General features: G+C 40.7%; 1 pseudogene; it reads right to left on the bottom strand.

The window, feature by feature from the left end:
* Positions 1-1,331: 1,331 nt before the first annotated feature.
* LOC141956698 (dynein axonemal heavy chain 11-like) overlaps positions 1,332-17,118 on the bottom strand; it is a 123,582-nt pseudogene continuing 107,795 nt past the window's right edge.

Below are 17,118 nucleotides of genomic sequence, written 5' to 3'. Positions count from 1 at the left end.
AGGTTTGTCAGTCGGGACCTGCCTTTCATAAACCCATGCTGAAGGCCTGGTCCCCTGGTTGTCCATTATGTGACTTTTAATGACACCTGAGATGACCTGCTCTGTGACCTTCCCTGGCACTGAGGTCAAACTGACAGGTCTATAGTTTCCTGGATCCTCATTTCTGCCTTTCTTGTAGATGGGTGTCACATTTGCCACCCTCCAGTCCAATGGGACCTTCCCCGTTAGCCATGACTTCAGGTAAATCATGGATAGCAGCTGGGTGAGCACATCTGCCAACTCCCTCAGCACCCGGGTGTAACCCATCCGGTCCCACAGACTTGTGTGCATCCAAGTGGTGCAGCAGGTCTCTGACCATCTCCTCTTCAATTGTGCTGACCTCATTCTGCTTCCCTTCCCCATCTCCCAGCTCATGGGGCTGGGTGTCCAGGGAACAGCCAGTTCCACTGCTAAAGGTTGAGGCAACGTAGGTGTTGAGCACCTCAGCCTTTTCCTCATCCTTAGTTGCCGTGTTTCCCTCTGCATCCAATAAAGGAGTGAGGTTTTCCCTAATCCTCCTTTTGTTGTTAATGAATTCATAGAAACATTTTTTACTATCTTTAACAGCTGTAGCCAGGTTGAGCTCTAGCTGTGCTTTGTCTCTCCTGATGTTGTCTCTACATAACTTCACTACATCTTTATAGTCTTCATGAGAGACCTGCCCCCTCTTCCAAAGACAATAGATTCTCCTTTTGTTCTTGAGATCCAGCCAAAGGTCCCCGTTAAGCCAGGCTGGTCTCCTTCCCCACCTGCTTGTTTTTTGGCACACGGGAACAACCTGCTCCTGTGCCTTTAGGACTTCTCTCTTGAAGTACATCCAGCCTTCCTGGACTCCCATATCCTTCAGGGCAGCCTCCCAAGGGATTTTGCTGATCAGTCTTTTGATTGGGTCAAAATTTGCCCTCTGGAAGTCTAAGGCAGCAGTTTTACTAACCCCTCTCTTTGCTTCCCCAAGGATCAAAACTGAATCATCTCATGATCACTGCACCCTAGACGGCCTCCAACCTTTACTTCCCCCACAAGCTCTTCCCTGCTCACAAGCAGCAGGTCCAGGAGGGCACCTTCCCTGGTCGGCTCACTCACAGCTGTGTGAGGAAGTTCTCCTCCACACATTCCAGGAACCTCCTGGATTGTTCCCTCTCTGCTGTGCTGTGATCCCAGCAGACACCCGGGAGGTTAAAGTCCCCCACAAGAACAAATCTGCTCCAGCTGACTATGAGAAATTTTTATCTCCTTTTGCTTTAACTACAAGGCAGATTGAGAAAGCAGCACATGCTATTGCAAGTTTAGTACTAAACCACCAAGAGTAAAGCTACTCCTGCTGGAACCGATTTAGCTGGCTTCTCCTTGCTTTTCGAAGTCCAAACGTAAGTTTGCCCTCTGCTTTTGGTTTTATAAACTGGACATTTAAAAACATTCTTATTTTCCATTCAATCCACTGGAATAGCCCTTAGAAAAGTGGCTGGCATTGCTTGAGTCAATTCCTTGAGCCGGGCTTCAGCTATGGTTCCCAGCTGGATGTCCCAGCAGGCGCCTGCAGTAAACGTAGGCACATGGTTTACCTGGTGTTCTGTAGTGCAAGACCAGAATAATTTGGGTTTAAATAGCTCCTTATTGCTAAATACTGAAAGCTACATTTGAACATACAGATTTAGACTGTTGTTGGCCTAGTCTGCATTATCTTTGTACGAATTGGAGGTATGTACCATGTGCCTGGACTAGACTTCTGGTTTCATCAGCATGCCTTTTTACTGAAAGCAGGGACTGGAAACTACTTTACTTACAGTTGGGACTTTGTGTATGCCTGTGACTGAACATGCCGGTCAAAGTTAAGTGCTCAGATTTCCTCCTAATTCTCCACTAGTTTATTATGGTCAAGTATTCCAAAAGGTGGAGAACTGCACTGGAGTATTTAGTATACATTTGTGTAGTGAGATATCAAACAAGTACTTCAGCATAGTTAAGACAAATGAGTTCTGTGCTGCTGAAGGGCCATGCACTTTCTGAAAGATGCTGGCTTTGTTAAGTTTGTGGTGTGGTCTTGTAACATAAACTAGCATATAAAATGTTTCACATGCTTGTTTTGGATTTTAGGAGTGTTTATGTAGCAACAGGAAGGTTTATATTTGCACATACCAACACAAACACGGAAACCACAGCTCACAAGGTGCCTTGATACCTTCCTCATGCCCAGAGGAGGAATGTATTGCCCTTTGAGAGACAGTATTTAAAAAAAAAAATCCTCTGAAAAATTCAGGCTACCTTTTCAAAAAGCAACAATCAAATGACATGCTCATCGTTGTTCGGGTCCCCAGTGCTGACTTGGGGCTTACCAAGGGGAAAGCAGCAACTCCCTTCCAAAAGAGTTGCTTTCTTTTAGATGTGGTGAAGAGTACAAGTAATGTTTCTCTAATTGCCTGTTGGAGTCATTCACCTTTCCTCTAATTATCTGTAACTTAATTGACAGCCTTTCTAAGATAAAACTAAAATCTCATTTTGACTGCAGGCCTTAATTGTCATTCCTAAACTAGATGCTTCAGTCTCAGGAAAATAAAATTGCAAAAGAGCAAGGTACAATGTTTTATCCTCTGAAAGTTGTTAAAAGAGTTGTCAAAAGATGAACACAATGTCTATTCAGGGACAGCCTACAACAATATTACAGCTACTGCAATAATTGACTGTTTGGAAATCCAGATGAAAAATCTACTCTTGACGTACTTACACATTGCCCACCTAGGTGTGTCATTATACCTCATGCTAATACGGGGGTTCTCAGGTATTTCCTTGTTTCTTGGTATGTCTCCCCAGTGGCATATAAGTACTATGGCCTATCAGATAAACAATTCAGAACTGTTTAGATGTTTATTTAGGACTGACAAATTTCTGCCAAGGTGGAAGGAAAAACAGGAGAAAGATGATTTTGAAATAATTTTTGGGTTTTTTTTGTTTGGTTTGGGGTTTTGTTTGTTTTTGCGTTTTTTAACTACAACTGTGTAGATGGCTTGATCCAGGTTACCAACATCTGGTAACTACTGGCCCTATTCTGCACCCCCAAGACTGCAGAAAATTTCTAGGTGATCAGTATCAGGGTGAAATTTAAAGTCCCTGGAATAGCTTCTGAACCTCAACTAGATGAGAGCTGCTGCTTTACTATAATGCAGACCTTGTTCAAACCCAGTTAACATTTAAATGCATGAAGTATACAGTCAGTGATTGGGACACCAAGCTGGTATATGTAAAGTCACCGTGGACCAACACCAACAATCCACCACCACTCCTAAACTTCCTTGGTGCTGTTCATAGGATCACAGCACTTCAGTCTGACTCCTGAGGGAACTTATCTACCTAACGAACCCAGCTAGAGTCCCTGAACTAGGTTACTGAGATCAAGCAATTTAAGTTTATTTCTTACCTCCCATGAAAAGCCCACAGATACAGGCTCCTTCCCTTGGCGGGTGGCCATAATCTTCTTTGGTCTTTTTGGTAACATCTGCAGTCAAGCACACCTTATCCAAAGACCAGTTGTTCTTCCATTAGAGTTTAAAAAATAATACTTCCAATAATTCAATATCCAGACAGTAGTTTCAGTGTCAGGACTGTTAACATGTCCCTCTTGGGCCAGTTGTGCTCAAGCCCGAGACTGACTGGGGTTTGTTTGTTTGTTTGTTTTTTCCTTTGGCCATTATTTGAAGTCAGGCAAAAACCTGCATGAATGCAATTGTTTGAAAACAAAACATTCTACACAATACCAAACAACCACCACCACCCCTCTCAGCAGGGGAGCAAGACTGCATTGCTCTGCATTCAGAGATACTGCTTCTCTCCGGCTGAGACCCTGTTCAGAACAAGCCCGAGCTAACATCTATTCTAGTTCTTACGTCTCCCCAGCCCTTGACAGGAACAAGCGCCCAAAAGAGAAAGCTCGGAGAGAGTCAGTAAAAGGAGTTAAAAATACACTGGGGGTTTCTCTGTGATTGTAGCACAAAATGAGCCATCTGGGGACCTCGACATGAGCATCAGAGAGAAGAGGAGCTGCCTGCCAGCCTTCATGCTGCCATCCCCTTCTGCTTCCAAGTACAGGGAGAGGCACTTCAGTGTCTGGGCTGCAAACACCCCCTGGGCTCTCACAGCCTGTCTTCTCCAGGGAATGATGGCAGCCTGGCCAGAGTGTCCTGTGAGGAGCTCCTGGCCACCTTTCTGCTAGGCTAGCAAAGGATTATCTCAGTGACATTGGTGGCCATGCAGAATTTGAGATATGCTGCTCCTGGCCTTTTATCTGGCTTCACTGTGCTCTTCAGAATAAATACATGGATATGTGCTGTGATCATGAGACGTCAATTCACTGCTGAAGATTTTTCATCCCGTACTGTGGCAACAACTGCACAAAGAGAACTGGGAGACCAATTTATTTTTTCTTCTTAGCCTGGTAACTGTGTTAATACTTAGAAATAAACCAGAATGGTACTATGACATATGCACTGAATTGGTTAAGTAATAATGGTAGGAAAACTTGCACTCTTAACCCTTTTTAAACTATGAGATTCAATCTTTTATTTCCTTAATAGCTTTGTCTTCCCACTTCTGAGTAGACTGAAAATGAGTTTGGATTGTTCCCCCTGCTTTCAGGAGATGGTTATTCTGGTATTTGGCTGGTTTTTATCTTATTTTATCTTACAGCTATTTAAACTGTGCGTAACTCTCCAAACAACATCACAAACATAGCTAACACCAGTAGTAAAAAATAAATGTCTGGCAGTGAAACCCTATGCCTGGTTCCTTACAACCATCACTGCTTACCTGTCAGAAAGGACTGAGGATTGAACAAGCCAGAAAGCCACATCACCACTGGCAGCACGAGGTCCTGCGTCCAGATGTCACGTTTTCCTTAGTGCATGAGAAGATCGGTAACCCTAAAAAGAGAAGCAGCAATAGCTTCTGCCTTAATCTATATGGATTTTAAACAAGATAAATTGCAGACTTCAAGTGTAAGAGTCCTTTTGTACAGAAAAAGTACGTGGCTGAAGTAACCAGAAAGTATATGCTTACATAGGCATAAGATCATGGTTTTGGTGGAATTTGTTCCTTCCTTCATGTAAGTATGTCTAAAATCAACTGTAAAAGGTAATCAGCATGAGACAAGTTGCTGGAAACAGAGGATGTGAGTATGCTCAGTCCTGTAAAACATCTTGGAGAAACCTGAACGTCACCATAAGTCATGTTAACACACCTTCAGAAACTGCCAGAAATTGGTAACAAGAGTTGATGTCTTATTAAATGCAAATTGTCTGATACCATTTAAACTTTCAATATGCCAGAGCAAAGTACAAATCAGGAGCACAAGAGAGTTTGACAGAGACTCTGAGCATACTGCAGCATACATTGCCATGAGATACCAGAGGAATTTCAAAAAAACCTGCCTATTTTATCCACATATAACCACTTGCAAGTGGATATTGGTGGTGGCAGGCTAGGGGAAAAGGAAGAGCAAGATGCTGAACACCCCTAGCACTTGTGACAAAGGGAGATGACAGACCCTTTGCCTTAGCAAAGTGCTTAGCATTTCTGCAAAACACTTAGTAAGTAAAACTGACTTGCATTAAGACAAATTTTGGGGGAAAAAAAAAAATGGAACAAAGCTGCTGGATTCAGAGCACCGGAATAGCTCTGCATAGTAGCTAAACCCTGTTACTGTAGAGTACTTACCAGCAGGCAAGGCTGTGTGTAGATGGATATGCCAGTTTAGCCCATGTGTCTGGCACAGCCTCAGAGAAAAGTATGGATTGCAGCAATTGCATGTGAGGAGAAAACATCAACTCCCCCTATGAGAAAAATAAAAAGCATATTGGCATCATAAAGAATAGCTATTCTTTCATTCCCCCAAAAAAGCATCAAAAAGCCCCAAAATACATAGAAGATCAACAGTACTGTTAATAAAATGTCACTTGCCTTCAGACCAAGCTTCAGCTGTGTAAGAGACCTATGGATCTTTGAGAGGAGGAGGTTCATCCTCTCACACTCTTGAAGGCAGACAAGGACATAGGGGTTTCAGGCTGTAGTCTTCTGCATGATTTCTGCCATGTTAAATTCCTTGGGAATCATGTCCAGAGTATCATGCAGGACATTCTTAACCTGTCCATGCCAATACAAATCACTGCAATCAACTCTTTTTGACTCCTCTGCTTTCAAGTCTGATTTCTTCTCCAGGAGAGCACAAACATCCCATTTTCTTAGGCAGATAAAAACCAGAGATGGTCCCCCCCACCTTAGCTATCTCCTTGGCAATAGTATTGAGAGAAATAACTGCAAACCATTTAACACTTAGTAGCTTCTATTTAGCTTTACATTTTCAAGTAACACTGACCTCCAAAGCCCACCAACACATCATCCCTGGGCTTGCAATGACTGCTGTTACAAGGATGTACTCTGAGATTGCCTTGGTTTTCAGTCAAGCGTGATCAGTAGTTTGTATTTCTGTAGTACCTAATAGCTTCCATCACCCCTTCCACCACCCACAGTCCTTACAGTCTCAAGCATTAGGCAAAATACAGTGCAGGCACAGGTACATACATGTCTCACCTTCCAGAAGAGCCTCTCCCCCTCCCTGCAGGCCTGCTCTGGAACTGAGACAGAACATAAATGAAGAACAATTCTTTACAGTACTAATGAGCAGGAACTGAAATCACAATATTAATGCAGCTTAGTCTCCATTTCAGCCCTAGCTTTGGCAGAATTAATGATGAATGCCATACATAATTGTCCACGCTCCCTAAAGTGGATGGCAACTGAACACAAAAAGCACAAACTCCCCCTGGAAAATGAGGCATTGTTTGGCTACTTGCATGAAGAGCTGTCATATTATCTCCTGCAAAACCTCCATGGTGATAAGAGGAAAGAAAAATGAGTGTCCAGAGGAAAAGGAGGGAGTAAAGAAAAGGATGAAGAGTTGCAGAAGAAGAGTGGCAGTCATGGGGGAATTTAACTCTGGTAAGGATGAGGAGCTGAAGGCTTGGTCTCATGATATGCTGTTTTTGGGGGCATCTGGACATAGTTTCTCAGGTCTATACTCAGAAAGGAAGGTGCAGAAGACAGCAGGGTCTGACAACAGAACTAGTGGAGCTTGCTGATTACATTTTCCTTTACGGTTCATCTTTTATTCACTTAATTTGTTAAACACAGCACCAGTGATGTTCCATGCTTAAACTCCAGTCTTTTACAATTTTCTGGAACCAATTTGCTTGTACAAAGATACCTGGGTGTCTGAGGTATCTTGACTATGAACAGAACTACAGTGCCCCACCCCAGTTAACTCCATATTAAGTGACAAAGCCTATCTTTGTATTAGGGTTGGTCCCTTCAATGCAGCATCTGATAACTTATAGGAATGAATGTTATTGTTCTGCTAAACTCCAGATTTGGTAGAAGAGAGGTGCTGAGGCCAAGAGCTGGTCAGACAGCCTCCTTGCCCAGATTTCACCTCTTCATACTCCCAGAAAACTAAAAAAACCCTGAAAACCTCCTCCTCAGCCACTGCCTGCAAGGGAAGTCTCTTGGAGCAGCCACATGGTTCCTGTTCAGGTCAAGGGCCCAGGTGGGAAAGCACTGTGCTTGGGCTGCTCTTCCTGCCCTGGGGACCCTATACATCACTGCTAGGCCGTGCTGTGAACGTGGCCGAAAGAAGCCAGGGCCATGGGCTGGGAGGGAATTCCTATGCTCAGCACAAGCAGGAAGGAGCAGGGAAGCTGCCCAACGGGGATTTATCATGCAGGAGATGGCAACAAAAAAGTGTTCACAGAGGTGAAGACTAGACTCGTCAACTCAACCAACTGTAACTTTTTTTTGGTAAATTACTGTTGCTGTACTTTTTTATAAAAACACACAAGAAAAGCAAGGTAGATTCATACCTTGTTTCCCACCCCACATTAAATTCAAAGTGAAAAAGAAATGGTCTGAATGGTCCGCATAACACGTTAGATATCCCTCTGGTCTAAATTCCTTAGTAGTGCAGCACAGGCTAGAGCATTATCATCGCTACTATTAACATGCTGCTGATCTTTGTGATCTTTGCTAATTTGATGCTTCCCCCCCCCCCCCCCCCCCCCAAGAAATAGTCTCTTGCTGAAATAACACAGTAAGAGATGTGCTCCACATGCCATTAACAGCACTGACAACACACCCGTGGAAGAAACCTTTTCCTCTGCAAACTGGCCTGGTCTTTCTCCTACAAATGAATTCATGGGTTGCATTTCCAAAAGAGTTTTGAAGAGATTATCCGATGTTGTCAAGTATCCCATCTCAGCACTGGGTGCAGTCCATATAGTACAGGTCTTTCAGATGGAAGCATTTCAGCTATGTATTTATGGTATCCAGCATAATCCAGATTTGGTGGGGCCAAGAAACCTGGTGCCACAGCCAGTTCCCCTTCAAGCTTCAGTAAAAGAATCAATGTTGTCACCAGTTCTTGAAACATCCTTCTGCATCTATAGTTTCAGAAATTTGTCTGGAGTCTATAAACACAACACCTATATGTTCTGATACAGCAGAACAGGTTTATCAAACTAATTTTAGCACAGTTACTATTTGCACACTTTTCTGACATTCCCATTTTCCGCAGTATTGAAATACTGTTGCTGCTTCCTTCACGAGGGTGCTCTGAGTTTATTTTAAGAACTGTCACTACCAAGGTGAGTGTATTTTAAGTACTGAATTTCTGCATCCCCTCAGCAGACAAGCAAGGATTATTATGCCATTTTGGAGATGAGAGTCTGGAACACACAGGACAGAGTCACAGAGGACACCTGTGGGAGAGGCAGTACTGGAGCCTCAACTCACCTGAACTCTCATCACAGTACACGAGCTACAACATTAATTCTATTCAGTGTGCCATTAATCAGGGGCTTTGCACAAAGACACTGCACTCGTAATAACCTTCAAGAGGTCACAGGGAGAGCCAGGTAGATGAGACAGGTAAGTGGAGTGTGGAAATGGGATAGCACACATCGGTATATGAGCAATCTTAGCTTCTCAGAAACAGTGATCCCATTCTACTTTCCAAAGACATGGTTGCCAGTTAGGACATTTCTTCACTTGTTGACGTCCTTTACTTTCTCTTCTATCTGGCTGTTAATGCCCAGGAGCTGGAACAGGAAGAAAATCAAGCTACTCCACTACATCTCTCCAAATGTAGGAGTCTTGCCATGGGGTCTTGTATTGCTGCTTTGGTCTCTATGAGATAGACAGTGGCGATAATTTTCACAGCAGAAAAAAATAAGGTCTCCATCAGCTCAATATTGAACAAAATACTATTAACTGCACCTTTCCTATAAAATAGGTGGGCCCTACCCCCATCAGTATATTAAACATGAGCCTTGGGACTTTGAAGCAGGTCAAGAATTAAGTAGGTAGACAAGAGTTTGGTGAGATCTACTCTTGGTGGGCTGCTCTCCAACTGATGACAGGACAATATAAAAGCTGCAGCAATCACATTTATTTTCCAGGCTCCCCCAGCTCCTGTACTGTAAGGACTTCACTGCATTCAAAGTTTCTCTGAACTTACTGTCATAGAGCTGTCTGGGATTTAAACCACACTTGCAAGCTGTTTTTGCTGAAAAATATTTCTGGCTCTAAGTGGTACTTTTCACAGGAGCTATTTCTTCCTAATGCAGGGTCCAGTCTACAAAATCACAATAAAATTTATTGGCTTTTGGCATTTAGAACAGTCAACAACAAGCTGCTGCTCACAATAACACCAGTAAGCACTTATTTCTCAAGTCATTTTGGTTCTGCAACCAGCCATTTTCCTGTGCCTGAGCCTGCACCACTAACCTCACCCACAATAAGCTGTGTCTTAAGATGCCACTTTGAAGTAGTGTCGAGGTTTTGAAAAAAGCTGTTATTCACCTCGAGTGGAAGATCAATTCTGTCAGACAATCTGTACTTACCAGTCTCTCTGCTGGCACTTAAATTGGGTTTTACTGTATTCCTCAGAGCCATGCGGGTTACAGGGCTTCACAGCGGGAACTCACTGCCCTTCTGTCCTTACAACAGAACCCAGATGAGGTATAGCAAAGCTGCGTATAGTGGTTTATTCAAATGCACCTAGGGGAATAGATTTACAGCTAAAAGAACTCATCAGCAATGTGAATAGGTAAAAGAGAAGGTAATCTCCCAAGCAAACACAAAGCACCAGTGCTGATGAAAGGGGTTGTCATCCTGTTTGCATTCATTTGGCTGCCGGTCAATGAATTATTTTCTGGTTTTGCTGGTAATTCAGGGCTCTAACGTTTTCCAATTATGGCAAAAAGCTTGGAAAGATATCTCACTGTTTAAAATACCAGTGGATTCACGCTCAGGGTTGGGTCCCTAAACTTTCCAAAGGCCATATAAATAGCAGTGATTCTGTTCAGGTTTCACCACCTATACTTATTTTACAATTATTTGAATGAAAGTTCAGGCTTGTGAAGGTTAATGGACTGCCTAAACTGGAAGCAGTAATTCTTTACTTATCCATAGGCTAGAGGCAGAGCCAGAGCCGGCAGGATGAGCTTCCCACCATGCCCCCCTGACCTCAACTGTCATTTGGAGAAATCAGCCTCCACTGAGGTCAGGAGTACAGTGGTGTTTAGCCTTTCCATCTCCATGGCAACTTACTCTTGGGCATCTTCTTCTGAGCAGTTACTTCCAATTGCCTTCATCTGAGTGTGACCTTTTGACATATGAAAACCCACTCGTTAGGGACTGAGGAGACACCAGCAAGCTCCTCTCACTCACAACCGAAAGGCAGGCTTCAGCCGCATCACCAAGGGTGAAAAGTGCGCTTTCCCCAAGTTACCCAGGCTCCACAAATGGCCTGCTCACATGTAACATGCTAATTTTTATTTTTTTTCCTCCCAAAAAAGCTTTTTACCTTTGGACAATGAAAAATAACAAGTCTGGAAAGGGCACTTGAAAAATCTCTCAGCTGTTTTTAGCAAATTGTGTACAATGAGTTCTCTAAAGTGACTAGTTCAGCAGCTTAGGAGAAACAGCCAGTTGGGGTTTTGGGTTTTTTTTAGATATATGTATGTATATACGCACACACACATACACCTATATATGCATACACATTTTATATAAATGTATGTATGTGAAAACAGATTAAAGTAGTTTCCATGCAAGACTTCTTAGAACTAAAGTTAAAGCAGTATTTTCTTTTTGTATCCTCGAAAATTCTAACTTTTGTTTCTGATTAGAAGCAACTTTGGCAACCTTGCATCTCGGACTCATGGATGCTCCTCATACACTGCCATACAGGACCAAAACTCAATAGTGAAATTTGGATAATTCAGTATTTATCAGCTGGTGATCACCTGACAAAGCTACAGAAACAGATGTGTGAGTGGGTGGTGGAAAATGAGAAATGATCTTACAAACTGTTTTCCCTATTTTGGAAACAGGAAAATGCAAGGACGTATAACAATTGCATTCTTTTTTTTTTTTTTTTTTTCCCCCGAGAAGAAAACATACAAAAGTAAATGTGAGTTTTGAGGATAATGCCATTCTGGACTGCTGGAACTGATGAGTCTATCAGTTACGTTGGTTGAAGTGCAGTTCCATAAAAGATACTTTCCTATGCCCACCCAGCCCTTTCTGCATGGCAGCACCTTAAAAGAGAGTAGTTTTATTAGGAAAATGGAAAACGAAATGTACTATCCCCTAATGTCATTAAGCTGGCTATACAAGCAATGTTACAAAACACTGAATTCAAGTTGCCAAGTAAGGGTGCTTGCAAAAGTATTTAAACAAGCAATATGCCAAGTCACAAACCCTTGCAGACAAAATCTGCTCACGATGACTCATTGTACTCAAAACAAGTTGGAGAATTTATTCCCCCACAGCCAGACAAGACCTTACTACAGATGGGGCTGCACAGATGAGAAAGCTTGTGGTCTCCACAAGGCTCCAGTTCTGAAAGATGGCTTTCTCTTCGGTTGAACATACTAGATACATGTTTAAGGGCTTGAGGCATATATGAAAGTTCTTACCACCGGGGGCTGATGAATTCTTGCAGATATATACAGCAGATTGTGTGGTCCCAGGCATCGGTGTTGTGGCCACTGTACATGATCTCCCCAAAGAGGTAATGCAAATCTTCCCATGGAACCTACCCAGAGGGAATAGAACGCATCACTGAATAAAACAAGTCAGCTTTCTAAAGGTCTAAACGAAGCTGCTCAGAATAAATGCTGTTAAGAGAAACAAAAGAAATCAAAATACTTCCTTTCAGAAAGCTTCATGGTTATATATTTGCATTGGTGGTTTTGTTTGTTTAGTAAATAACGACACTGTAACACAGATTTCTTTTATTTCAATCCTGTGAGAGGTATCTATAAATATCTGAGTAAAAATATTAAGTTTGTGACTAAAATTCAGTAACGGTGTAAAGCGTATCATCTAGCCTTATGTCATGTTTTCTACCTTATCCCTTACAAAAAGCTTTTAAGAGAAAAGTACATTTTCAAAACACCGCATGATATGAGAACATAACTCATTAACAAGTGCATGTATTTTCCCATACAGATCTTTAAAAACATAATCCTCATGAGTGACAGGAAGGTAACCTACTGTGCCTTTCTTACAGGAGAAATAAAAAACTTGTATCTGATTGCAGTCTTTTATATCTCCTCACTAGGAAACACTCAGTAACTGAAATTCTACATTATTTGAATTTGGGATGTATTCAAGAACTTCAGTAAAAATTGAATTAATATTAATCCCATTACTACCACATCACATAAGCATTATGTTTATTGTAGAACTCTAGTCATAATGCCACTGCTATAGCATGTGATTAACAGTTGTAATACATTTTATTCAAGGAACTACTATCTTTCTCTTTTATTTGGCTTCACAGAGTTTGAAGCTTCTTTTTGCCACCCTTTGGTTTGCAAAATATGCCAGTTTGTGATGAAGTCTTTCCAGACAGGAACGTTTACCACCTCGGGGGTAGTATTTGCCTCCCAACAGTTCAAGTAAAAACTTAATTATAGGCTATAAGTACTGCATGATGTGACAGAACAGAACAAGTAAAATAGCTGCAGCTATTCCAGCCTGCTTGCGACAGGTTTATTTCAATTTAAATATGTGAAACTCTAATCCATCTTTCTTTTAAACTGGTTTAAAGAGAATGAGAAAAGAAGAAAAAAAAGGCCACTAGATCATAATATGCAATGCTGCATGCTGGTGATGAGAGGCCTGAACAGAGAATCCCTGTGAAAAATGCCAACAACTTGGATTTAGAATGAAACATTCTTTCAGTTAAAATAAACCTGCTTTTCTGTTTTTTTGCAATGGAAACACATTTAATGTTTTTCTAATTTCATATATATTTATCTCAAGAAATGGCCTTTCTGTTTGTCTTTTAGAAGAGTATATCAATATTCTAACTCAGTACAAGCTTGTTCAGCTGCATACTTCTGGAGCATTGATTACACTGGGGTAATCAAAGCTTGTGATATAAAAGGGACATTTTTGCTAATGTGAGAAAACTGAGGGTCTTGCATTAGAAATATTTTGGGCTGTCAGGTTTGCATAATTGCCATTGTACTCTACAGAAAACTGTTCTGTTGTATTGAGAAAAACACCGAGCTGTTGCTCAGTGGATGAATATTTTGAGGATAGAGTCCACATCCTCCTCACAACACTGAATGGCAGTCCCTTGAACATGCATATGGGGATCAGAACATGGAAGGGAAGAGTCAGACAATGAAGCAGGATGAGGCATCCTGCTCTTAACCTGAAGAGACCTTAACTATCAGAGGTTAGTGTGATGGAGTTTGTCTTAGCAACAGGAAAATGGGTTAAGTCAAAATGAGATGCAAGAAGATGAAATATTCACATAAACTGGTACAAGAGATGATGGAGTTAGGGCAATTTCCACTAGCTGATGGGCTAGGTCAAGTTTCCCAGTTTATGTTTTCTGGTCAATCCCTAATTGTCTTAAAGTTGTCCCCAAACGATACTCAGTTGCAAGATTTTATATCTATATATATACATATATACAAACATACAAAGATATATATATACACACACAAAGTCACATTTTATAAAACTGTTGTCTCTTTTCTCTCCCCAATACCTATGTTAAAAAAATGCTTATAAAGCCACCGGGTAATGAATCACTAACCAATACAATGAGAAGGGCCAATAAGCAATATTACCAAGAGGAGAGAAGAAATAATTCTCACTCTTACAGACCCTTCTAGTCCTCCTTGCCATCAGAATCCTCCCTCTCATTAATTAGCAAAATGAATTATCCAGTTTATGAATTGTGGTTTGAAAAAATGAGAGCTTAAAGCAGCAAGATTTATTAGTAAAGAAAACTAAGGGTTGGAATAAGCTGATTTTATAGACTTGTTTTCTAAATGGGAAGCATTATTAAATCATCACTATAAAATTAAGCAATTATTTCACTATGACACCAAGCACCACAGAAAGGAAAGACAGTTTCATGTCCTATTAGCTAAATAAGGGTCAGTAGGGGTAAAAAGAAAAAAAGAAAATTAATTTCTATGGGTAAATACAAGCTGGGAGATATGGAGAAAACCATATCATCAAGAGGTGACATTTCCCTGTCTTTTTTTTTTTTCTTTATAAATATCTCTTAAATTTCTTTAAATTATTAAAATGGGAGGACCTATTCAGTACCATTCTATATAACTCAGTAATAAATAATTATTGCTTTTATTTAGGCATTTCATATACAGACTTACACAAATGACCTCAGCTGAGTATTTAAACTATACAAGTGTGAAATATGCTGTAGCTCAGAAATAAAATCACTCATCTACCCTTAACTTTGACTCAAGGGGAACATTACTGAGAAAGTCACAACAAGGTGGCATCCTTAATACATAATAATGACACATGCAGGAAATGCACCATTATTTATATATGTGACGTGCTGTAAATTGCTTCCATCATCAGAACTAATTGTAGTGATTATTAATGTAGTGTTATGAACTGTCAGAATTACTGTATGTAATTACATTTGTGCAAATGCTTCATTACCTGCCTAATGAATTTGGCATATATGCACATGTAAACCACTGTTTTTGTTAACATAATGAAGGGCATTTTTTCCCCCCTTAGCTACTGATGTGGAACTGGTTTGACCTATATTACAAAGTTCAAACATCCACTGCCAGAAAAAAACCCACAGCCCACTCCTCCCCTCGCCTTTGATCTGGTTTACTTTCATACTCAGCAACAGCATCATATAATGCCAGCTACTTAAATAACACCTTCAGAGAAAGAATTGTGTCCCCTTTATTCAGTATAAACATCTGATTGAGTTGAAATGACCTTGGTGTGTGATTACCTGATCACTACTTCTTACCTTCGAACGGTCTCTAAGTAGTTGCAGAGGACAGCGATGCAGACGGTGAGATCTCTAGCACTGAACGGGTACCTTCCATTCCAGCCCCGAGAGCAACACAGGTGTGAAAATACCACAGAGAAAAAAGGATGTTTTAAAATTCCCATTCTCTGGTACATAGTTCAAGGGTATCCTGGAAATAAAAAAGGAATATATTTATCCAGTTAACAACCAGCAGTGTTATCGATAGCTGTGCCTGCCTCAGCTGCCGAAAGGGAGCACTCACAAGCCTGGAGTTTGAAGCAGAGTGAGAAACAGGTTTCTTAGTGATCAGTGACTATTAGACAGTATTTTTTGCAGTAATTCTCAGATGCAAAAAGTGTTGATGGTTACCTTTTTACTTCCAAATGTCCTTTAGGGAAGGAGAACTGTTGTGCTACCGAAACCAATAAAAATAGAGACTTTTAGAGAGTCTAAAAATAGAGACTAATAGAAAGTCATGTTTGAAATTGAAGTTTACTTTTTTTTTTTTTTTTCCTCCTTTGTTTATAGTGTTAGTAGAGAGACTTGGCAAGATAAGATTCTGTGCAGGGCTTCAGCTCTTTTTTTAAATTACAATTATTATTTGGCATTTTCCTATAAAAGCTGCAGAAATAAATTCTTAGCTCTCCGACAGTTTTCTGTATTCTAGCTTAAAAATCAGTTGACATAACAAAATGACTTTTGATACCCATAAAAACATAGATGTGTGGAAGGAACTTCAAAGGGATAAACTCTTGGCTGTCAAAAGGAAATGGGTCAACCTGAACTGAGCAACAGGTATCAAAGTCCGAGCAAAGATGAAGGTCTGACAAAAAACCCTCCTTAAGTCAGAGTCCTGAGTTTAGCCACGAAAAATACAATACAAGCTTCTATCCTGAAGAAAACCACAAAACATGAAATTTATTCTACCTGGATTAGGCATAGTTTTTCTTCTTACAATTATTTTATTTTATTCAAAACAAAAAATCTTAATCAGAAACATAGTAAAGATAGTGTCTGCAGAGGAATTTGTAGTAAGCTGCAAACACCCATGGCTCAAAATAATGGGGGAGAAAAGAGAGCTTTCTAAAGTATCAAGCTTAGAAATTAACTAATTAAAATATATATATTTCTCAAACTGAACACAGCCTGAAGTGGGAAAACAATGCATATGAATTGTCTTTATTAAAAACTTTGTCTAGCTTTTTCAGCTTTCCATTAAAAATATTATTATAATAAGTTATTAAAAAAAAATTGCTGCATTAATAGTTGTCTGTTTAGCTACAAAACCACAGCCATTCTTCCTTTCTCACAAATATCTTTGTGAATCATTTCGTACCATCAAAGTCAATCCGTTTGCAGTTAAGGTAGCTTTGACACGTCTCTTTTAGTGCACGGCTTTTTTTTTTTTTCTAGGCATTGGTTTGCAGAGCTCCCTTTGTAACAAACTCTTACCCTTTTCACATCCAAGCTCTTCATGTGTCTTGTGCTCAAATAAATACATTCTAACACATTGCTGGAAGGCTGAAGTGTACAGTTACGCTTGCCTTTTTCATGGTCTGCTTTGCTGACACGAATAATCTTGCTGCTTCAGTGCTTCCACCGCTGTAGGGAAGCTGACTTACACCACGCTTGAAGTTCTGCTTACAAGTTCCGCGGGGTAACATACAGGGAAAACCAGAGACCTGGAGAGAAGGAGGCCTTGC

This window comes from Athene noctua, chromosome 2 (genome assembly GCF_965140245.1).
Source record: "Athene noctua chromosome 2, bAthNoc1.hap1.1, whole genome shotgun sequence".
Taxonomy (NCBI): domain Eukaryota; kingdom Metazoa; phylum Chordata; class Aves; order Strigiformes; family Strigidae; genus Athene; species Athene noctua.
Note: the sequence above shows the minus strand (reverse complement) of the source record. Positions and strands in the feature narration are given on the sequence as shown.